Source organism: Balaenoptera acutorostrata, chromosome 17 (genome assembly GCF_949987535.1).
Source record: "Balaenoptera acutorostrata chromosome 17, mBalAcu1.1, whole genome shotgun sequence".
NCBI classification, from domain to species: Eukaryota; Metazoa; Chordata; class Mammalia; order Artiodactyla; family Balaenopteridae; genus Balaenoptera; species Balaenoptera acutorostrata.
The window spans coordinates 40,180,355-40,204,868 of NC_080080.1; the positions used below are offsets into that span (position 1 = coordinate 40,180,355).

The 24,514-nt window shown below is 41.8% G+C and overlaps 1 long non-coding RNA gene across 5 annotated transcripts in view; it reads left to right on the plus strand.

The window, feature by feature from the left end:
- The window catches only part of LOC103001419 (uncharacterized), a 63,176-nt gene that overhangs the window by 6,650 nt on the left and 32,012 nt on the right, over nucleotides 1-24,514 (plus strand). For 4 of the 5 annotated variants that reach the window (XR_009005764.1, XR_003622673.2, XR_009005765.1 and 1 more), the window contains exon 3: nucleotides 15,652-15,717. The exons of the other annotated variant lie outside the window; for it this stretch is intronic. This is a non-coding gene — a long non-coding RNA (uncharacterized LOC103001419). The remainder of the gene's footprint in view (nucleotides 1-15,651; nucleotides 15,718-24,514) is intronic. 5 annotated transcript variants of the gene reach the window in all.

Genomic DNA, 24,514 nt, shown 5'->3' on the forward strand with positions numbered 1-24,514 from the left:
CCACCAGGGAAGCCCTATTGTATTATTCTTAATTAGAGCAACGCTCTTGGGACCATTGATGTCATCTGCAGCTTTTGATCCAACGTTGGCTACGCGGCTGAGACAAATCTGGGACATGGGGGGACGGGACGTGTGGGGAAGGGTGGGGCATCCCGACCCAGCCCATCCCTGAGCCCCTGAGTCCCAGGGCAGAGGCTGGCGGGCAGGTGGGTCTGGGCTCTCACGTCTGGGGAGTGTTCTTGTTTATTTTTTTGTTCTCACTTTTCTTTAAACAGACTAGGGAAGGGTTTATCAATTTCGCTGAACTTTTTAAGAACAAGCTTTTGGATTTGTTCAGTAGTGTCTCATATGATTTTCTTTTCTATTTAGTTCACTCCGCTTTCATGTTTACTAATTCTCTTTTAGAAGACTTTATCTTCCTCCTTCCTTCCCCTTTCTCTCTCCAGAAGAGATATAATAAACGCTTTTGCTTTGTTGCCTCATCTGTCTCCCACTTCTGGGTTTTGCTGAGATACAAAAGAGTTTTTCATTCTGGATTATTATTATTATTAGAATTTCCTTGGAATGTTCCTTGCCTATTTCAAGAATCCTCATTTAGAATTTATATTACACATTCTCAGGCAACCTACTGTTATGGATTTAGATATTACACATATTTACATAAATAGCAAGCATCATAGCTCACTACTCTTTCCTTTTACTTATTCTTTTTTCCTGATCTTGAGGTCTCTGCTATGATTCATTTGTTGGTTAATTAGAGCCCTTTCTTTAGTATTTTCCCCAGATAGGGCGTGGGAATAATATATTCTCTGAATTCTTGCACGCCCCAAATATCTTTCTTTCTCATTGACAGAGGAAGGCTAACTTGACCAGCAGAGGAATCCTAGGTTGCAGTTCTTTTTCTCAAAAGTCTGTAAATGTTACTCTCCTAGTTTTCAGTGCAGCAGAGCTGAGTGCCAATGTGATTCTCCTTTCTTGTTCTTTTTACCTGTAAACCTGAAAGATTTATTGCTTTACCTTTGGAATTTGGAAATTTACCAAGATACACCTGGGTGTAGAATTTGGTGAAAACTTGTAAGACAGGTAGTGATCTTTCCTCATCTGTACCAAATTTTCTTGCATCATTGTTTGTTGCCTCTCTCCAGCTGTTCCTCCTTCTCCTTCTGGAATTGCTGTTTTCCCTATGGAAGCCATCAGTTCTGTGGTTTGAGTTGTTTCTTCCACTTGATCCTCTAGGCCCTGAATTGAGCCTCAACACTGACTATCCTACTCTTTACTTAACTGAATTTGTTTTAATTTGAAAATCACATTTGCCTATTTAAATTCTAGGCTGTCTTCTGCAGGTGTTTTAAAAATCTCCTCAGCACCTCTTATTACTGTTATTTTTTTGTATAGTTTGTAGACGATCTCCTCCAGTAGCTCTAAAATTTTACAAGTCTTTATTTTTTATGTTTTGATTGCTTTGTTTATTATTTCTCTCTCTCTAGCTGTTGTCCTTCTCTGATGTATTATTTTTCTTTGTTTAATCCTTGGGGTTTGGGTATAGTTGCTAAGAGCCTTCTGCAGCATCACTTCTGAGAGTAGTGGAAGGCCCTGTGGTCTCTGTTGCAGGGGCTGCCAGTGGAGCATCTTTTCATGAGATCTTTTCATGAGATCCCATCTTTTCATGAGATCCCAACCTCAAGGATGAAATCACTAACTTCCCTTTTCAGCTCTTGAGTTGGAATATACCAGTGGATACAGACATGCCCCAGGGTGGGCAGTCCCTCAGACCAGCTCCCCCTAGATCCTCAGTGTTCAGACCCTTTCCTAAGTCCTTCAGACACTAGTGGCCAGGCTCTTAGATGGCCCAGAGGGGAAAAAGTCATTTAACTGCACAGGCGCCCTTACCAGTTGCCAGCATCTGTCTGGATTAGGTAGGATAGACACTCTGGAATTGTGGTTGGGAGGGAAGGGAGGTCAGGACATCTTCCCTAGTTCCTGCTCATTTCTACAAGTCAAAACTCTATCCATCCTTAAAGGTTGTTTTAAAAAACCACTTCCTTTGTGAATCTCTTTCTGATCCTCATGTCCCAGTGGCTCTCAACTCTGGCTGAACATTGGTATCTCCTGAGGAGCTTTAAAAAAACACCAATGCGTGGGTCCACCCTGAAAGATTCTGATTTAACAGGTTGGGCTCTGGGATTTGTAAGGCCCTCCTGGCGACTCTACCAGATACAGCCTGACTGAACATCACTCATCTCACCTGATGTGACCATTCCCTCCCACCTTCTCACAGCATCCAGTGTTTCCTGTGTTATACCTTTCAGGAATGAATTTTATCCTCCTACCAGTAAGCTTCTTGAGCTCACATTCATTTATTCACTCAGTAATTGTCATTTGTTTCTTTCATTCACTCATTCATTTATTCATTCAACAAACATTTAGTGTCTATTGTACTCCAGGTGTCAGACCCTGGAAGATTCAAAGATGAATAAAAGTCTCTGAGAAAATATATTTACAGACTTGTGTGAGTTTAGTTAGGGTTTTTCAAAGGAAGAGGATCTTCTCCTTGCACTTTTCCCTAAAATAAACTGGGAGGAAACTGCTATGGACTGCTTGCCTGAAAAGTGCTTTTGTGAGAAAAGGTGCTATCACAAATTCAATTTTTAAAAATCCAGATAAATAAAGACCACAGTGTCAATTGTTGACAGAGACAAGTGGGACGAGCCAGAGAGATCTGTGAGCAGGCAAACCTCAAAAGCCACATAGCACGCAGGCTTGTGTCACTAGCAGCTGATGCTTCCTAACCCAGAATCTAAACTCTGGGAAGAAATGATGGCAAAGTTATCTTTTCTTGCCACAAATTTCTCTTTTTTTCCAGAAGTGGGTGTATTCAGAGGCACTATATGAATAACGTTTGCTCTGAGTCATGGAAATGAAAAAACATTTCTGACTGTGAAGTTTTGGGTGCAGTGTAATGTTTGCCGGTCCCCTGTACACACTGGTGAAGAGTGAGTGTTTTGGGGGTAGGACTCCTTGCCTGAGAACTGGGTGATGATGCAGTTCTGGCCCCTCTGGGACATTTTCCTCCATGGTCATGAGCACCCCTCACACACAACTGGGTGCCTAGGTGGTCTGTTTTCATCCTGAGTGAACGTTTGTGTGGACCAGCTTTCACAAATGGGCAGATGGAATGCCAGAGGAAGGGGTGTCTATGATGACAGGCTGTTTTAGGCTAAATTCTATAAGCCCCAGACAGAGTAAGGAAAATTGGCTTCTGAGTTAGAACCAAAAATGCCACAAAGTTAGAGTAATTTTTCCCTCTCTTATTTATTGCATTTAGAGTCCCATCTCACCTATCTGGAACCTAGCCAAGAACCAAGAAAGAAACCAAAAAATAAAAATTTAAAAAAGGCTCTAATAAGCGTAGCTGGAGATACTGGAAGTCCTACCATGTGGGCACTCAGGCACTTTCCATCTAGGAAGACCCAGCTCTCACCCAACAGCCATTTTCTTTTCTTTACACACAGTTTTAACAAGTTTGAGGATCTGGTTATCCAAACCTAGATGGATAGTTACACATTGGAAGCGATGTAACGGATGCTATAGACGTGTGCACTGACAACCGTGAGAAGCAAGCAAGAGACAGAAAAAAGGAAATGTGCATACAGTGGCATGTCTCCATCTTTTCAGCCCACTTTACTTTCAATAAATGTGAACGTTTCGCCTCCTTCCAGAGTTTCTGGCACCTCAGGTAGATACACCCTCCCTCCTTGCCGCACTGGCTGGCCTGAGAAGTGGACTCTTGAGTTGGAGATTGGCACACAGGAGGTTTATTAAAGAGTGAACATGGCATCCATGCTGTGGAAGGGAGGGCAAGGAAGTAGGAGTCACTTCTGGAAAAGAGAGAAATTTGTGGCGAGAGAAGGGAACTTTGTTGTTTTTTTTGTGGAGTTTAGATTCCAGCTTGAAAATTCAAACTACAGTGTAACCCGACAGTAGCCTTAGCCAACTCCAAGGAAAGAGCTGGAGCTAGCATAGTTCTTCTGAGTTGTCCTCAGTTGGATGAAGATGTCCATCTTATATTCCTGTATTGAAGGTCATTGAACATAAGCAGTCTAGGCTCCTTGGGTGCGGAGGCTCTCAGAAGGGGCTGGCAGATGAAAGCTCTCTGTTGCCTCTGCAGCTGAGGCAAAAGTCCTTCATGGAAGGAGACCTGGGTGACACATCACAGTGTCCACCAAACTCCGTGACTCATCCCCTGGAGGGCTAGGATATTCTCACCTTCTCTGTGTCTCTAACAATTGTTTAAACAAGATAGATGTTTATTTCTCTTGAAGGACTTGATTGATGGCTATGACAGAGACTGCTAAGTATCCATCAAATATCCATTCCAGATATTCTGGTAATGATAACAGGGCTAGAAAATATTATTTTCCTGTCATCCTCGTTAGTAGGTATAGCCATTGGTTTTGGCCAGTGAGATATAAACATCAATATGTGTGGAGATCTGGAGAAGCCTTTGCAGAAGTTGATGGCTCAGCTTTCTCCCTTCTTCCTTTCCACTACCAGTGGTGTGGACCAGTTAGATGGGCTCTGGCAGCCATCTCGGACCAAAAGGTAACTTTGAAGACAGAAGCTATGTACTTGCAAGGTAGATCAGAAGAACAGGAGGAACCTGACTCCACAGTGACACTGGAGCCGCCAGACCACATCTGAACTGATATCTCTGGACTTCTTTTTATAGGAGAAATAAACATCTATCTTGTTTAAACAATTGTTATTTTGAGTTTTCTGTTTTACAGCCAAATTTGACCCCAGCAGATTCAAGGGCCAAGCTCTACTGGGGATTTCTTATGGTTGAGATAGAGATTTTTGCTTCCTTAATAATTCTGGAATCTATCTCCTCTCCATTGCCCCTGTCCCTTTAGTGGAAGTCCTTACTGTTTCTCCCTTGAATCTTCACCCCCTCCAATAAGTTGTCTGTACCACTGCCAGAGGGATCTTCTAAATGACAAGTTTGATTATATCACTCCCACTGTTAAAAACCTTTCAAGAGGCTGGTAAGCTCTAACTTGTTTGTGATAGGATGTTTTGTCTTATGAATTGAATATTAGGACCTGAGCATGTCCTACTCCATATTTGTGTTTATTTCGTTATGCGGTTTATATCATGTGTCCGTATGTATCCAAGGAACATTGCTAGAAACATCACTGGAAGTTCCTGCAGGAGAGGAAGCCACTGGTGAGCACTGTATCCTACAATAGCCAATGAAAGAACATAAATTTATTTGCTAGTAAGCTGGGCGTTGGGCACATCTAAACCCACTTAGGAATCATAGTCAGCAGCCACCTCTTTCCCCAACCACACAACCTTACTCCTCTTAGTAACATTTCATTGCTATCTGAGCCATCCCATTTTTCCTTCCTGTATCAGTGCACTGAGCACTCCCAGGGTTTTTTTGCAATGAAAATGCTGATTACAGACCCACAGCTGAACCTTTAGTCATCTCTAAAGCTCCATAGGATGAATTGCTTTCATTGGTTTTCAGAAGCTATCAGTGGGTTCCATTGTGTTGTTTTACTATATCAATATTCTCCTTCCCGTGAAGATGTCTTTGCCTTTTTTATTTTTGTGTGTGGTGCATTTAAAAAAACGTTTGTTCTGAGATCTTTGTAGATTCACATACTGTTGTGAGAAATAATAGCAGTAATAATAATACCCTTCACTTGATTTCTTCCAATGGTAATATCTTGGGTAATTTTTGTACAGTATCACAATCAAGAGATTGACATTGATACAATCTGCATTAATTTTTAAAAATTTTTATTGTTTTCCTTCTTTTTAGATACATTATATACTTAAAAGGCAGTAACTCTTGCACCGTCAAGTTAGTAGAAGATATACAATGTACTCTTTTTACTTCTGTTTGTATGTATTGTATAGAGCCTGTGTGCTTCTTGTAATGTAAATAAAAAATTTTCAAGAGCTCCTTTTCCGCCTTGGGATAAAGTCTGGAAATCTTTACATAACCTTCCAGCTGCTCCAAGTTCTGGCCCTAACTCCTCACCCTTATCCATTGCCACTCCTTACTTGCTCCCCTCACACCCCGCTTTACGCATCTCCACTGCCTGAAAAACCCTCTTCTAACTGGATCTAGATAATTCCCATCCATCTTTCAGCTTAAACAAAGTCTGTAACTCCTCCCAGAAGCATTAGCTACCCTCTCTGTCAGGCTGGGTTAGATACCTTTTTATTTTTTACTTCCTTCATGCCTGGCACAAAGAAGATGCCCAATAAATATTTGTTGAATGAATGAGCAAATGAGTGAATAACTCTAACCAGTTTAAGAGAGTTGGAATAAACTGACTACCTTTTTTTCATTACCTAATTCTAGATTCCACTGTTGGGAGGACTCCTGTTTAATTGCCTTCATATGGGCAGCACCTAGCACAATGCCCTGCATATACTAAGTGTTCAATATGTGATGATGGATGACCAGAAAGGAGGTGGGAATTGAGACAAGAAGAGCAATGCGAGCACAGGCTAGGAGATAGTGTGTTCCAGGACACTGAGTGGACCGTTTGGCTCAGAAAAATCATTTTATAGGTCATTTAATCCATTTGACCAGCAAGTCTGGCTTATATCACTGGTTATCTTAATAACAGGCATTTTCCTGGTCCCTCCTTCTCCTGCACCACCAAAATAAAATATAAAAGAATCCGCAGCTTCTGCAGCCCTCAGTTCCGTGAACATCATTAACCCCCACAGGCTCAGTTAGCGCCTGTGCTCATCGATAGCTATTCCCGGGATCCTAGGATCCAGAATCAAAGGGAATGATTAGTTAGATCTGCTACATTCACCTTCAGAAAGGTAAGATTCCCCTGAATGCTCATGTAAACTTAAAATGATCTCCTGAATAGCTACACTATCATTAAAATTTAAAGGGACACTCTCATTCTCTCAGTATAGTATTTTATTTTAGGGCAACGTGGCGCTCCTGGAGCTGGAGTCCACGAGCCAGTTTTGCAGCCGGTGGTTTCTCTGGGCACCTGCAGCAGCGGCACATGCTCCTGCCCGTGAGACGTTCCTTTCCAGGGCGTCGGGTGCACTCCCAGTGAACCAGAGACAGGGTCATGGGAGGAGGACGCCCCCAGTTTTGCACCCTGGTCTGCTTCTCAACATGGATTTAGCCTCCTCCATTTCCACATGTGTAAAATGTGGAAGTATGGTGGTCCTACCTCATTGGGTAGTTGTGAGGATCCTTTGGGGGCAATGCATGGGAACTTACAACAGGAGCAGGCACATGGCAGATTCTTGATAAATGTTTTATCATCTTTGTTATTATAAAAGAATCACAATTGACCATGGAGTATGGGGGCTCAGGGACAGAGGTGGGTGTTCTTATAGGTACCTCTCTGAGTTTTTCATTATGTTAGGTTACTGGTGCATAGATACAATTAATATTAGGTTTACCACTTGTGGAAAGCTAAATAATGCCCCATCCCCAAAGATATCTATGTCCCAATCCCTGGAATCTGTGAATGTCACCTTAAATGGCAAAAAAAAGAGAAGACTTTGTAGATGTGATTAAGGGGGGAGATAATCCTGGATTATGCAGGTGGACTGTAAATGCAATCACATGTATCCTGATAAGAAGGAGGCAGAAGGAGATCTGACACAGAAGAGGAGAAAGCAATGTGACCAAAAAGTAATGAAGCCACAAGCCAAGGAATGCCATCAGCCACCAGAAGCTGGAAAAGACAAAGAATAGTTTCTCCTCTAGAGGGATTGTGACCCTGCTGACACCTTGATTTCAGCCCGGTGACACTGGTTTTAGACTTCTGTCCTCTCAAACTGGGAGAGAATAGATTCCTCTCTGCCAAGTTGTGTTTATAGTAGCCACTGGAAACTAATACACCATTTAACTATTTGGTTGAATGACTGCAATAGCTGTGTTTGTAATTTTTATTTTTCCTGTTTGTTTTTAAAGTTATTGCCCTCATTCATTACGTCTTTTTAGGAAAAAAAAAAAAAGCATTAGAAATTAATGGACCCTAGTATAGGCCCTGAACCAAGATGGCGGAGTAGAAGGACGTGCTCTCACTCCCTCTTGTGAGAACACCAGAATCACAACTAGCTGCTGGACAATCATCAACAGGAGGACACTGAAACTCACCAAAAGAGATACCCCACATACAAAGACAAAGGAGAAGCCACAATGAGACAGTAGGAGGGGCACAATCACAGTAAAATCAAATCCCATAATTGCTGGGTGGGTGACTCACAGACTGGAGAACACTTATATCACAGAAATCCACCCACTGGAGTGAAGGTTCTGAGCCCCACGTCAGGCTTCCCAACCTGGGGGTCTGGCCAGGGGAGGAGGAATTCCTAGAGAATCAGATTTTGAAGTCTAGTGGGATTTGATTGCAGGACTTTGACAGGACTGGGGGAAACAGAGACTCCACTCTTGGAGGGCACACACAAAGTAGTGTGTGCATTGGAACCCAGGGGAAGGAGCAGTGACCCCATAGGAGACTGAACCAGACAGTATTTCCTTAATGTTGAAGTTATAGTACAAAACATTCTGTGAACCAGAATATAAACATGTGTGAGAACAGACTGTGATTACCAAAATATGCCAAGGACAAACTATAGTTAGAGAAACCGCAAGCAACCTCACGGGCCAAGACTCATATCTTCTCTAATAACTCTTTCGGGTCCTGTCAGGAATTAAGCAGGACTTTGCCATGCTTTAAGCTTCAAGGACTATGTCAGCTTGCAGCTGGTTCCCAACATATAACAATTATAAATATATATGCATCCAACATAGGAGCACCTCAATACATAAGGTAACTGCTAACAGCTATAAAAGAGGAAATCAAGAGTAACACAATAATAGTGGGGAACTTTAACACCTCACTTACACCAATGGACAGATTATCCAAAATGAAAATAAATAAGAAAACAGAAGCTTTAAATGACACAGTAGACCAGATAGATTTAATTGATATTTATAGGACATTCCATCCAACCACAACAGATTACACTTTCTTCTCAAATGTTCACGGAACATTCCCCAGGATAGATCACATCTTGAGTCACAAATCAAGCCTCAGTAAATTTAAGAAAATTGAAATCATATCAAGCATCTTATCTGACCACAATGCTATGAGATTAGAAATGAATTACAGGGAAAAAAACGTAAAAAACACAAACACATGGAGGCTAAAAAATACGTTACTAAATAACCAAGAGATCACTGAAGAAATCAAAGAGGAAATTAAAAAAGACCTACAGACAAATGACAATGAAAGCACGATGATCCAAAACCTATGGGATGCAGCAAAAGCAGTTCTAAGAGGGAAGTTTATAACTTGACAAGCCTACCTCAAGAAACAAGAAAAATCTCAAATAAACAATCTAACCTTACACCTAAAGGCACTAGAGAAAGAAGAACAAACAAAACCCAAAGTTAGCAGAAAGAAAGAAATCATAAAGATCAGAGCAGAAATAAATGAAATAGAAACAAAGAAAACAATAGCAAAGATCAATAAAACTAAAAGCTGGTTCTTTGAGAAGATAAACAAAATCGATAAACTATTATCCAGACTCACCAAGAAAAAGAGGGAGAGGACTCAAATCAATAAAGTTAGAAATGAAAAAGGAGAAGTTACAACAGACACCGCAGAAATACAAAGCATCCTAAGAGACTACTACGAGCAACTCTATGCCAATTAAATGGAAAACCTGGAAGAAATGGACAGATTCTTACAGAAGTATAACCTTCCAAGACTGAACCAGGAAGAAATAGAAAATATGAACAGACCAATCACAAGTAATGAAATTGAAACTGTGATTAAAAATCCTCCAACAAACAACAGTCCAGGACCAGATGGCTTCACAGGTGAATTCTATCAAACATTTAGAGAAGAGCTAACACCCATCCTTCTCAAACTTCCAAAAAATTGTGGAGGAAGGAACACTCCCAAACTCATTCTATGAGGCCACCATCACCCTGATACCAAAACCAGACAAAGATACTACAAAAAAAGAAAATTACTGACCAATATCACTGATGAATATAGATGCAAAAATCCTCAACAAAATACTAGCAAACAGAATCCAAGAACACATTAAAAGGATCATACACCATGATCAAGTGGGATTTACCAGAGGGATGCAAGGATTCTTCAATATATGCAAATCAATCAATGTGATACACCATATTAACAAATTGAAGAATAAAAACCATATGATCATCTCAATAGATGCAGAAAAAGCTTTTGACAAAATTCAACACCCATTTATGACAAAAACTCTCCAGAAAGGGGGCAGAGAAGGAACCTACCTCAACATAATGTAGGCAATATATGACAAACCCACAGCAAACATCATTCTTAATGGTGAAAAACTGAAAGCATTTCCTCTAAGATCAGGAACAAGACAAGGATGTCCACTCTCACCCCTATTATTCAACATAGTTTTGGAACTCCTTGCCTCGGCAATCAGAGAAGAAAAAGAAATAAAAGGAATAAATATTAGAAAAGAAGAAGTAAAACTGTCACTGTTTGCAGATTACATGATACTATACATAGAGAATCCTAAAGATGCCACCAGAAAACTACCAGAGCTAATCAATGAATTTGGTAAAGTTGCAGGATACAAAATTAATGCACAGAAATATCTTGCATTCCTATACACTAATGATGAAAAATCTGAAAGAGAAATTAAGGAAACACTCCCATTTACCATTGCAACAAAAAGAATAAAAGAACTAGGAATAAACCTACCTAGGGAGACAAAAGACCTGTATGCAGAAAACTATAAGACATTGATGAAAGAAATTAAAGATGATACCAACAGATGGAGAGATATACCATGGTCTTGGATTGGAAGAATCAATATTGTGAAAATGACTCTACTACCCAAAGCAATCTACAGATTCAATGCAATCCCTATCAAATTACCAATGGCATTTTTTACAGAACTAGAACAAAAAATCTTAAAATTTGTATGGAGACACAAAAGACTCCGAATAGCCAAAGCAGTCTTGAGGGAAAAAAACGGAGCTGGAGGAATCAGGCTCCCTGACTTCAGACTATACTACAAAGCTACAGTAATCAAGACAATATGGTACTGGCACAAAAACAGAAACATAGATCAATGGAACAAGATAGAAAGCACAGAGATAAACCCACACACCTATGGTCAACTAATCTATGACCAAGGAGGCAAGGATATACAATGGAGAAAAGACAGTCTCTTGAATAAGTGGTGCTGGGATAACTGAACAGCTACATGTAAAAGAATGAAATTAGAACACTCCCTAACACCATACACAAAAATAAACTCAAAATGGATTAGAGACCTAAATTTAAGACCCGACACTGTAAAACTCTTAGAGGAAAACATAAGAAGAACACTCTGTGACATAAATCACAGCAAGATCTTTTTTGATCCACCTCCTAGAGTAATGGAAATAACAACAAAAATAAACAAATGGGACCTAATGAAACTTCAAAGCTTTTGCACAGCAAAGGAAACCGTAAACAAGATGAAAAGACAACTCTCAGAATGGGAGAAAATATTTGCCAATGAAACAACGGACAAAGGATTAATCTCCAAAATATATAGACAGCTCATGAAGCTCAATATTAAAAAAAACAAACAACCCAATCCAAAAATGGGCGGAAGACCTAAATAGACATTTCTCCAAAGAAGACATACAGATGGCCAAGAAGCATATGAAAAGCTGCTCTACATCACTAATTATTAGAGAAATGCAAATCAAAACTACAATGAGGTACCACCTCACACCAGTTAGAATGGGCGGCATCAGAAAATCTACAAACAACAAATGCTGGAGAGGGTATGGAGAAAAGGGAACCCTCTTGCACTTCTGGTGGGAATGTAAATTGATACAGCCACTATGGAGAACAGTATGGAGGTTCCTTAAAAAACTAAAAATAGAATTACCATATGACCCAGCAATCCCACTACGGGGCATATACCCAGAGAAAACCATAATTCAAAAAGACACATGCACCCCAATGTTCATTGCAGCACTATTTACAATAGCCAGGTCATGGAAGCAACCTAAACACCCATCGACAGACGAATGGATAAAGAAGATGTGGTACATATATACAATGGATACTCAGCCATACAAAGGAACGAAATTGGGCCATTTGCTGAGACATGGATGGATCTAGAGACTGTCATACAGAGTGAAGTAAGTCAGAAAGAGAAAAACAAATATCATATATTAACGCATATATGTGAAACCTAGAAAAATGGTACAGATGAACTGGTTTGCAGGGCAGAAGTTGAGACACAGATGTAGAGAAGAAACGTATGGACACCAAGGGGGGAAGCCACGGGGTGGGTGGGGGTGGTGTGGTGAATTGGGAGATTGGGACTGACATGTGTACACTGATGTGTATAAAATTGATGACTAGTAAGAACCTGCTATATAAAAAAAAAAGTAAATTAAAAAATTTAAAAAAAAATTAATGGACCCAAGATTCAAGTTATAAGTAACAAATTTTGATGCCTCTTTATTTGCATTTATTGAGCCGTAAAGAGTTGTTTTGATTAATATTAATCTTTTAATGAGTTCTACAGAACTTCAGTACAATTTACATTTTAATACTTAATTTGTTTTTTAATAAAGAATCTGCATTTAGAGTTTTGCAGATCTGAGGTTTAGGTAAGAAGTTATTTTGTTTTTCTCATAGTTGTTTAAAAAACCAATTACTTATAATGATGTTTCTAATAGAGTTAAGTGTTGAAAACAATTGGCTTTTACTTTACTGTGAAGTTTAGATTTCCCATGGTAAAACCATATGCTGGAAAGCATTAAGATACTTGGTTGCTCTTTTTACTTTTCTGGAAAATGTTCCAGGGACAACTGAGCAGATTGTTGTAAACTGTGTGTACTCACTGGAGGACCATGAGTTCAGGGACCTGGGGACTGGTCATTCCCTACAGCTTGTTTGTTGACCAAATAAACTCACTTGTTTGTGATGGTCAGAGAATTGCTGTAAAGAGAGTCAATCCTTTTCTCCTTGTAAAAGAGCAAATACAGTTGATTGTCATTATTCGTAGTAGTTACATTCTATAGAGTCACCACAAACACTGAATTAGCAAATACTGAACCAGGGCTCCTAGGGGAAATGCAGGGTTAGGTTGCTGCAAGCCCCTGGTCACATTTTCATCAACTGATCAGTACATAACCTTATAGATATGTACTGTTGACACCTTACTGAGTATATACTGTTGATTAATTAATATTGAACTCACAGCCAGCAGTACTAAAACTCATGCCTGAATGAAGTTCATCTAACACAGGCATGCATCAGTGCTTCGATTTTTTCGTTGCTCTGCACATGTCTGTGAATGGCTGCAAAAGCGCTGGTGAGGTTACAAATAAATTACAGTGAGTAGGAAAATTTGAAAATACAGGATCGACGAATAACGAGGAGCAAATGTATTCCACAGTAAGCTAACAAAGCAGGTTTTACCGGCAGTGTAAAATTTGATGTGAAGGGACTTTATTCACAAGTGTAAACTGAGCCTGTCCTCAGAGGAAGATGTATTTCGTGTTGTCAGGGAGCTTGGAGTCCTGCTAGGCAGCTGGGCATGGAAACAGATGCTTGCCCCTCTGATGCCATCACAGAGCTGGGTCTGACACCTCAGGGCACACCTGAGGGAGCCGTGTTGATTCCTCACAATACGCTCCCTCATTGTCAACATCAACAGAGTGGTACATTGTTACAGTCCATGAACCTACACTGACACATCACTAGCAACAAAAGTCCATAGTTTATATTCAGGTTCAATCTTGGTGAGGTATATTCCGTGGGTTTTGACAGATACATTGTGACATGCATCCTCCATTATAGCATCATACATAGTAGTTTCATTGCCCTAAAAACCTCTCTGTTCCACCTGTTTATCCACCTCCCCCTAACCCTTGACAACGACTGATTTTTTTTTACCGTCTCCATAGTTTTGCCTTTTTAAAAAATGTCATATAATTGGAATCATACATTATGTAGCCTTTTCAGATGGGTTTCTTTCACTTAGTCATATGCATTTAAGGTTTCTCCACATCTGTTCATGGCTTTATTGCTCATTTCTTTTTAATGCCGAATTGTCTGGACGTACTACAGTTTATTTATCCATTCACCTACTGAAGGACATCTTGGTTGCTTTCAAGTTTTGAAAATGACGAATAAAGCTGATATAAATATCTGTGTGCAGGTTTTCACGTGGACCTAAGTTTTCAACTCCTTTGGGTAAATACCTAGGAGTGTGATGCTGGATTGTATGGTAAGAGCATATGCTTAGTTTTGTAAGAAACTACCAAACTGTCTTCCACAGTGACTATACCTTCTTGCATTTCCACCAGCAGTGAGTGAGAATTCCTGTTGCTCTACATCCTCACCAGCATTTGGTGTTGTCAGTGTTCTGGATTATCACCATTCTAATAGGTGTGTAGTGGTATCTCATTGTTTTAATTTGCATTTCCCTGATGACATATGGTGTGGAACATCTCTTCACGTACTCATTTGCCATCTATATATATTCTTTGTTAAAGCCTTTGGCCCATCTTTTAGTTGAGTTTTTTGCTTTCTTATTATTGAGTTCTAAGAATTCTTTGTATATTTTGGATACCAGTCCTTTATCAAATATGTTTTTTGCAAATATTATCCCCCAGTCTGTGGCGTGTCTTCTCATTCTCTTGACCTTGCATCATCTTTTTAGCACAGTGTAGATGCTCAATGAATATTAATTAAATGAAAGAATTAGCTAATGACACCAGATGTCTGAAATTAAAACAGAAGCCTATGATTCTTTTCTAGGCGCTGGTTACACGTGGGTGTTCATTCTGTTCATTCATCAAGATGCATACATTTTTCTCTATGCAGGTTATAAACTTCAAAAGAAGTTAGAAAAATGGAGTCCACAGGAAAGTACAATTTGAAAGAAAAATGTCCAGATTATATGAAGTGTCTACCTTTCTGACAGGAAACTATCAATAGAATATGGAAGTGATCTTAGAAATAACCTAGTCCAATTTTATAGATGACAAAACTTAATTGCAAAGGGACAGTCTGACCTGTCACTTCAACTTGGGCCTTTCAGTAGGAGCAGAGTTCCAACAATAAGCCAACAGACGTAGAATCTAATAGACCTTCTCTTTGCACCTCCATTTCCTCATCTGAAAATGGTGATGATAATAACACACTGACCTCATAGGGTGATCATGAGGATTAACTAAAAACAACGTGTGAGAAGCACTAAGCCTGCACCCGTGCCGAGTGTGTGCTCAGTAAATGCCGTGGCTAATGTCACTGCTGTTGTTACAGCCCCAAGCACAGGACTTTGCAAATAGCGTTCGTCTAATAAATGCTGAGTTCCATTCTGTGTGGTTTTAGCATTGGTACCTAAGAACGAATAGGATGGCAACTGTTCAAAAAATTTAGAAAACCTGCTTTGAATCTAAAACAACTGCCAGCTACAAGAGTGTGTATTTGTGAATAAATGGATGGCATTACTTCCAGGATCTTAAAATGTTAATATTTACACAGTGAACGTTCAGCATTTACTTTGCATGCCAAGTCCCTGCCAGTCACTTTCCTGTTCATCCTCCCCCAGAAACCAGCCTTGCAGAAGACTGTCCAGTGGGGCACGGGGGGGACCTTAGAGTCCCATAGCTCTAAGGTAAGTATCACATCTCTCCTCCCAGCCCTTGACCCCAAGGCTGCTTCTCTGGGTGAGATCCTGGGGTGGGTGTCGGGTACGCAGAAGCTTCAGAGCAGGCTCAGAGGGAAACTCAGCCTTGGGCTTATCTCTTGTGTCTTTTGTTCCTGAAGGCATTGCATTTTTATATTTTTTAATAAGTGTTTACTAGTGTGAATTTGTTAAACCTAAACATTTAAAATATACCACATTAAAAAAAAATAAAAACCGTTTGGCCTTTTCTCATTTCTACCAAGAGCTTAAAAATCTGAAAGTGGCTTAGAGCCTCCCTCAGCCTCCCCACATCACAATGCCAACAGCAGCATGATAATGATAAATGCAGTAGCAGCTAGCACTTACTGAGCAGGAGAGCAGAGGCACGGTGAAGAATGTGGGCTCTGGCACATGACTACTCACTTTCAATACCATCCTCCTTCTGGCTGGTGACCTCGGACAAGTTCCTGCAGTTTTCACTTACATCGAACATGAGGCTATTAGTAACAATGTCTTCTTAATAAGGCATATGATCCTCACAACTGCCTTATTAAGAGCAGAGCCGGGTACCTAATAATCACATGATAAACAGTCAAATACATAGAGATAACTTTTTTTTAACTTTAACGTGGTTTCCCTGGATGTATAACAACTCAGTGAGTTAGGTAGCATTATCATTCTCGTTTAATAGAGAATGACACTGAGGCTTAGAGGCATTAGGTAACTTGCCTGTGGTCACTTCACTAGTAAGTGGCAGAGAAAGTATTAAAACACAGGCCTTTCTGATGGTCAAGTCCGTGTCTGTTACCATCCTGCCTTGCTGCATTATTTATAGTAGTGGGAAATGGAAAAACAACCTAAAAGCCCAATAAAAATGAATGGTTAAATAAACTATGGTACTTCTGCCTGATGAAATGTAGGCAGTAAACACCACCGTTGTCAACTGGGCAGGCAGACTCCCAGCCCGCTTCTGGCACAGCCACACGCTGCGTCCTGTCATCACCAGGCCTGGGCGCCCAGTGGCTCTGGCCACAGCGGTGAGTTCTAGCCTGTGAGACCTTCCCTGCTCTGACCCTCATCTTGCTGCGGTTCTGAGCATAAAGCCCCCGAGGCCTGCTTCTCTCCATCCTGTTGTAGACAACCTCCGTTCTTTCCGAAATCTTCTCCATCCTTCCTCCTCCTCCAGGACGTCTCCCCAACGACCTCGGCCCAGGAGTATCTCTCCTTTTGTTCTCTTTCAGCAGTTACTGGATGCATTTGCGATTTACTCTGGCACGAGTCTCATTTTCCCATCTCACCCAACCCCACACTAGAATGTAAGCCCTTGGAGGACAGGAATTGTGTCCTATTTTCTTGGCCCACTTCCAGGGCCTAATACAGTGTATTCAGTAAATATTACATAATAATAATAGCTAACATCCGTTAACAGCTTACTCTACTCAGCCCTGTGCTAAGCATTCTACGTGCTTTCAGGAAGCCAAGACAAATAGAAGAGAATAGGAGAAGAGCCACACCCTCCCTCAACACCCACACCCTGCCTGAGAGGCCCCGAACAAACAAGGAACAACAGAGTCAAGTCAGTTCTGGGCTAAATGCAAAGCGTCTAAGGGGAGCTAAGACCTTGCCATGTCGCTTAAACTCCCTAACCCATGTTTGACCTCTCTTGGAAAATGAGTATAGTATTATACCCACCTCACGGGGTTCATTAAAGTTTTCTGTTTAGCCCAGGGCCAGACACATATTAATCATTTAACAAACATTAGCAATATTTCTGGGGACATAGGGCAAGGGGCCCGATCAGGGCTGCAGGGCAGAGATAGGGACAGTGTGGGATGCCGCCATTTCTATAATCCCCACCTAACACCAGGAAGAGACAACAGGACAGTGTCTAACCAGCGTCCCCAAAATGCAGGCTGATGGCACAAGAGGGCACCAACCACGGTTAAGAGCCGCCATATGTCCCCTCCTCCTCAGTGGTCCTGAGCAAGATACAGGACACACGATGACTGAGCAAGGGGGGCCTTGGACCTTCCCCTGGAGCGGTGCCGACTGTTCTGAACCTCTGTGGTTGATTCCCTGGCCCCCCAGCCTTTCTCACTGCCTAGGGGAGAGGTGGGCACAGCAGCCTGAAGGCCTCTGGCTGTTCTAGAGTTTTACTGGGGCCGAATTGAGGCAGGACAAGTGGGGAGAGGATGAGGAATGGGAAACCTCACAGTTTTAAAAAAAATTTTTATTGGAGTATTTATAGTTGATTTACAATGTTGTGTTAGCTTCTGCTGTACAGCAAAGTGAATCAGTTATATATACACATATATCCAACTTCTTTAGATTCTTTCCCCATATAGGTCATTACAGAGTATTGACTAGAGTTCCTTGTGCTATACAGTAGGTCTTTATTAGTTATCTATTTTATTAATATATATAGTAGTGTATATATGTCCATCCCAATCTCCCAATTTATCCCTCTCCCCTCCCCTTCCCCCTGGTTTGATTGACCAAACACCCACTTCAGACTTACTCTGTTCCAGTACTAAGTACATAACTCATATTAACTCATTTCATCCTCCTGGCCATGTGCACGAGGCAGGGACTGTCATTTCTATTAATGTTCTTTGGGAGGGAAGGAGGAAACTGAGGCACCCAGTGGCTTGATAACGTGGCCCAGGTCATCAAGCTGGAGAGTGGTGTAGCAAGGATCTGAATCCATAGAGCGTGGCCCCAGAGCCTGTGTTCCCATCCACCAGGCCATAGGGGTGTGTGTGTGTGTGTGTGTGTGTGTGTGTGTGTGACAGAGAGAGAGGAGAGGAGAGGCAGGTTGCGAGCCTGTCACCGGAGCACCTCACACAGTAGTGGCTGGGCAGGGTGACTTTCCAGCCCTGGGCCCTGCCACTGTGTCCCGCAGCGCCGGCTCCTGGAGCAGAACAGGGCCCCCTCCCTCCCTCCCTCCCCTGCAACGTCCAACCCTTTCTCTTTCCCTTTGCCAGTCACTCTCCTTCCTATCCCCTCGCCTTGCCTCCGAGTTAGGGCTGCCCTGAGACAGAAAGCTCGCGTTAACACAAACTTCCCGTGATTTTCACCGTGAGACAGTATTTTTCAGAGGCCACAATAACCTCAGGGCAGAAGGCAGGTCTGTGAAGTGGTTCCCACAACCATGGAGGTGCATCTAAGGCAGGACGGCAGCCCCAAGACAGGCTCCTGCAGTCTTAGCCCTGAGGATAAACCGGCCACGCTAAGAGCATCTTTCCCAAGCCTTGGACCTCAGTTAATTATGAAGTGTTTTGCCAGAATGTAGTGGATTTGACCTGTTTTAGGTGTTGAGTCAGGACGGTAAGGAAACCAGACAGCTGTGTCTGAGGTTTATTTGTGAGAAATGGTGGTTCCGTCTGGAGTTCAAGCTGACAGAGCTCAACAAATTTCCTGCTCGCAGCACCCTTCCAGGCCGGTTTCATAGCACGGAGTCCTCTGCTCTCATCACTGGGCCCGGCTGGCTTTCTCTGGTGGCTCTGTAACCTCCCTACGCTCTTCCTTAGAAGGAGCAGAGGGCCGATGGGGTGGTAGATTTCAGGAGCAGAACTTGTGTTGACATCTTTTTACACAGCTTATCAGCAGGAGACAAATAAAATGTCCCGCTGATTTAGGAAGACGTGCCCTTCCCCCGCCCTGGGCAGCTGCTGAAAGACAGGTGCATGCTACGTGGTATGGAAGGGAACAGGAGGCTGTGCAGCTTTTGCCCGCAGGCCTTCTCTGGTGGAGAAAACTGGTTTTATCTGTACCCCTGATGTAAAGACCAAAAGCCTTGACCAACCCTCTGGCCAGTATAGTAAGAATTTGTCTATAATAATACCTACCTTAGAGCTAAATTCCGATGTATTTGCCCAATTCTTTCTTTTCAGCCCTTTCTCCTCCTAGGTCCCTACAAGAGCATAAAGGATCTTGTACCTGGTCCCCAGGCTAAAGGCAAACGTCTTCTTTCAAACTTTTTGGCCTGAGTACTCACTAGGGTCAGCAGAGAATATGCCCAGGGAGAGGGGAGACCTGGGGACACAGCAAGGATGCTTGGAATTCACCTGGCACCTCTCATCTCAGAAAGGGGAGAGGAAACCCAATTTACCATGAGCCAGAAAACCCAGTGTGGCCGCTCTTGTTTTAAGTTGAATCAGCCACTCCAAATATATTTAAAGTGTTTTTTTTTAAATTATGAAATAGTTCAGATATACAAAAAGGCAGAGATATTATTATAATGACTAGTGGTTTACCAACTATCCATTTTAAGACGTAAGATATTACCAGGATGGTTGAAGCCCCTGGGTACCCCGTGTTCAGATCACATGCAACTCTCTGCACCCTTGAGGCAGCCCCTGAACTGGCTTTGCTGTTTACCATCCCATCTCATGTCCTTATACTTTTATTACGTCGTTAAGAATCCCTACACAACACATTTTGTGGTTTCACTTATTTAAAAATTTCTTTAAACGGGATTATTTGGTGTACATCCTTCTGAGATCTGCTTCTACTACTAAACTTTTTTAAAAAGATATCATGCTAATACATGAAGTTCTGGTTTACTTTATTTTATTGGTCTAGTGTATTCCATTGTATGACCGTATTACAATTTATTTGTTCATGTTTTATTGATGGACAATTAAGTGATTATGTTTTTGTTTGTTTGCTATGCCAGCCATTGCTTTGTGCTGGGCAGAGGTGCAAGAGTGTCTCGGATGTCTGCTGAGGACTAGAATCTCTGAGTCATAGAGTTTGACCATCTTGAGTTTCGTAAGATACTGCCAGAGGGACTGCAAAAGTGATTGGTACCAATGGGCACTCCCATCAGCAATGACGAGGGTTGGCATTTTTCACATTCTGTGGGGGAGTAAAAATAATGTCAAGATGAGAATTTGCACAGAATTCAGTTCAAGGTTTGTTTTCTGCTTCTCTGAGTCATTTGTAAGTTTGAAAGGAATTATCGAAAGACTCCTGGGGGCTCATCTAAAGGCCACAGTGTCTGGAGAGGGCAGGGCGAGAGGATGTACAAGGAAGCATGGAATCATCTAATCCCAGAGAAGGAGGGGCTCTAGGAGTAAATCTAGTCTTACCTTCCAGCTTAAGCCTCACAGAAATCTATATGGAAGAGTCCCCTACAAAGCCTTTATTCATTCAGCGCATGTTCTTTGAGCACTGACTAAATGACAATCCCTGCGCTGGATGTCGGGAAACAGTGGTGAGCAAAACCCTCAAGCCACTTATAGTTTAGTGACTGTAGTGAAATACTCACAATAATACAGCTGTGAGTGGGCATAGTGCCACCAAGGGATGGAAACGGGGCTCTGACAGTATGTAGGGTAGGGTGGGGCTACCTTGCTTCCTGAAGGTGTGGAAGAATATTCTAGGCCCTGAGGTGAGAAGGAGCCTGGTGTAGTCAGCGCCGAATGAGAGGAGGTTGCCATGAGCTGAGGCTGGCAAGGCGTGTGGAGACCAGCCACACTCAGGGTTGTGGGCCTTGTTAAAGGTCTTGGCCTTTATCCAAAAATCAGTGGAAGCCACTGCAGTTTTTAAGCCAGAGAGTGACACAATCAGATTTGCATTTTACAAAGGTCCCTCATCTACAGTATGGAGAATCAACTGGACTGGGCATGAATGGATGTGCGAAGACTAGTTGGGAGGCTATTATAAATGGTTCCCAGTGAGGAATTAGAGGCCTGGACTACGTGGTGGCAGAGGTAAAATCAAGCTGAAAACCCACTGGGTGTTAATTCTATGTCCAGAGATGTACATGCATCATCTGATTTAACTCACAGTGTGAGACCTATGAGATGAGTCCTACTGTCATCCCCATCAGGTAACTGATGAAACTGAAGCTTGGAGAGGTTAAGAAACTCACTCAAGTTGTTAAGCTGTGGTTGAGCGTGGGAAAAAGAGGGGTGAAGGATGACCCAGCGAGCCCCCCAGACAGAATTTGAAAACTCCCAGGGGAAAAAAAAAAAAAAACAGGCTGAAAGGAAATAGGATGTAATCTATGAGCCTGGACCAGGAGGCTGGGCGATCTGATTTGAATCTCAAATCTGTCACTTACCTTCTTTGTCTGGATGACATTCTTTGTCTCTTCTAACTCTAAGGCTCTAGGATGATTCTATGACTTTGGAAAAGTCATTCGATCTCTCAGCATGTCTGTTTTCTCCTCAGTAAAACAAGGCTAATACCTCTCAGCTGAGATGATACATATGCGCGTGTGTTGTAGACTTCAAAGAGATTTACAAATGTAAGTCATTACTAGAATGACGTCCAGATCCTCGGATGAGGGCAGTCCACTCATTCGGGGCAATTCTTCATGTCAGAATGGGTTTCTTCATCTTGATGTGTGTTGGTTCACAAACTGGCCTCTATACACGTACAGCAAGGAGAGAGGAAAGACAAAGCAGACCGCTCCAGATTGCTAGGCGGCACATTTAATAAACAAGGGAACGTACTTAGAAGGCTTGTCTCAGGCAGCTGCCAGATGAATAGATATCTGCACCTGCCCACCAGAATCTTAAAGTTTATATAGAGGCCTTACTGGGCTCAGTCATGTATCCCATCCAGATGGCCTCAACAAACCTTACTCTTTCAAGGCCGTGTCCTTGGAACAGCTTCCACTGTGGGAATGGTGGGCAGAATGTACATTCCAAGGACAGGGGAGGGTGTGAGGAGCCTCTGATTACCTGGGTGCAGCTTGTGGGTCAATCAGTGGTCACATCCTCTCCATGACCTCCTCCAACAATCTGAGATCAACTTCTCATATCTTCTTCCTTCCACTCTGATCTAGCTGCTGTTGCATGTTAAACCTGACCACACCTCCCCTCACTCGTGACAGAGCTTCAAGCATTGGGGCAGCCACTCTGCCCCCGTTGGGCCATCTCTTAACGCAGGACACCAGTCGCTCCTTTAAGAGCACCTCAGCTGGATTCTGCCCTTCGGCCCCTCTGGAGATTCTCCGGTTTTGAAGTGCCTGGGCTAAAATGTGGCCCTCAAAGATGAACGCAAGACCCCTGCTGCTGTCTGACAAGCCCTAAGTATGGTGGACTCAGCTCCTACTTAGTCCCCACTCTCCACTTCTTCCCTTGCAGCATGCAGCAGTTCAGGTCACACACTACCAGGCTGGCAGAGGGCTCCGATGTGCATCTGAGGAACAAATTCATTTTCACATGACCTCCTCCTGCTTTCCCCAAAGGATGCATGCTACCCATTTTTACAAGATTTAAAGAAAATACAATGTATAAAATACAGGGCTTTTAAAATACGGGACCAGATGGCTTCACAGGTGAATTCTACCAAACAATTAGAGAAGAGTTAACATCTATCTTTCTGAAAATATTCCAAAAAATTGCAGGGGACTGAATACTTCCAAACTCATTCTATGAGGCCACCATCACCCTGATACCAAAACCAGACAAAGATATCACAAAAAAAGATTAATAGCACTGATGAACAAAGACGCAAAAATCCTCAGCAAAATACTAGCAAACTGAATCCAACAATACATTAAAAGGATCATACACCATGATCAAGTGGGATTTATCCCAGGTATGCAAGGATTTTTCAATATCTGCAAATCAATCAATGTGATACACCACATTAACAAACTGAAGAATAAAAACCATATGATCATCTCAGTAGATGCAGAAAAAGCTTCTGATAAAATTCAACGTCCATTTATGATAAAAACTCTCCAGAAAGCAGGCATAGAGGAAACATACCTCAACATAATAAAGGCCATATACAACAAACCCACAGCTAACATCATACTCAATGGTGAAGAGCTGAAAGCATTTCCTGTAAGATCAGGAACAAAACAAGGACGTCCACTCTCACCAACTTTATTCAACATAGTTTTGGAAGTCCTAGCCACAGCAATCAGACAAGAAAAAGAACTAAAAGGGATCCAAATAGGAAAAAAACGAAGTAAAACTGTCACTGTTGGCAGATGACATGATACTATATATAGAAAATCCTAAAGATGTCAGTAAAAAACTACTAGAGCTCATCAATGAATTTGGTAAAGTTGCATGATACAAAATTCATATACAGAAATCTGTTGCATTCCTATACACTAACAATGGAATATCAGAAAGAGAAATTAAGAAGGCAGTCCCATTTACCGTCACATCAAAAAGGGTGAAATACCTGGGAATAAACCTACCTAAGGAGGCAAAAGGCCTGTACTCCGAAAACTGTAAGATGTTGATGAAAGAAATTGAAGATGACACAATCTTTCCACAAGATGGAAAGATATGCTGTGTTCTTGGATTGGAAGAATCAATATTGTTAAAAATACCATACTACCCAAGGCAATCTACAGATTCAGTGCAATCCCTATCAAGATAACCAGTGACATTTTTCACAGAACTATAACAAATAATTTTAAAGTTTGTATGGAAACACATAAGACCCTGTATAGCCAAAAAGAAAGAACAGAAAGAAGAACAGAGCTGGAGGAATCATGTTCCCTGACTTCAGACTATACTACAATGATAGAGTAATCAAAAGAGTATGATACGGGCACAAAAACAGACACATAGATCAATGGAACCGGATAGAGAGCCCAGAAATAAACCCATGCACTTATGGTCAATTAATCTACAACAAAGAAGGCAAGAATACACAGTGGAGAAAAGACAGTCTCTTCAATAGGTGGTGCTGGGGAAACTGGACAGCTCCATGTAAAAGAATGAAATTAGAACATTATCTAACACCTTATACAAAAATAAACTCAAAATGGATTAAAGACCTAAATGTAAGACTGGATACTCTT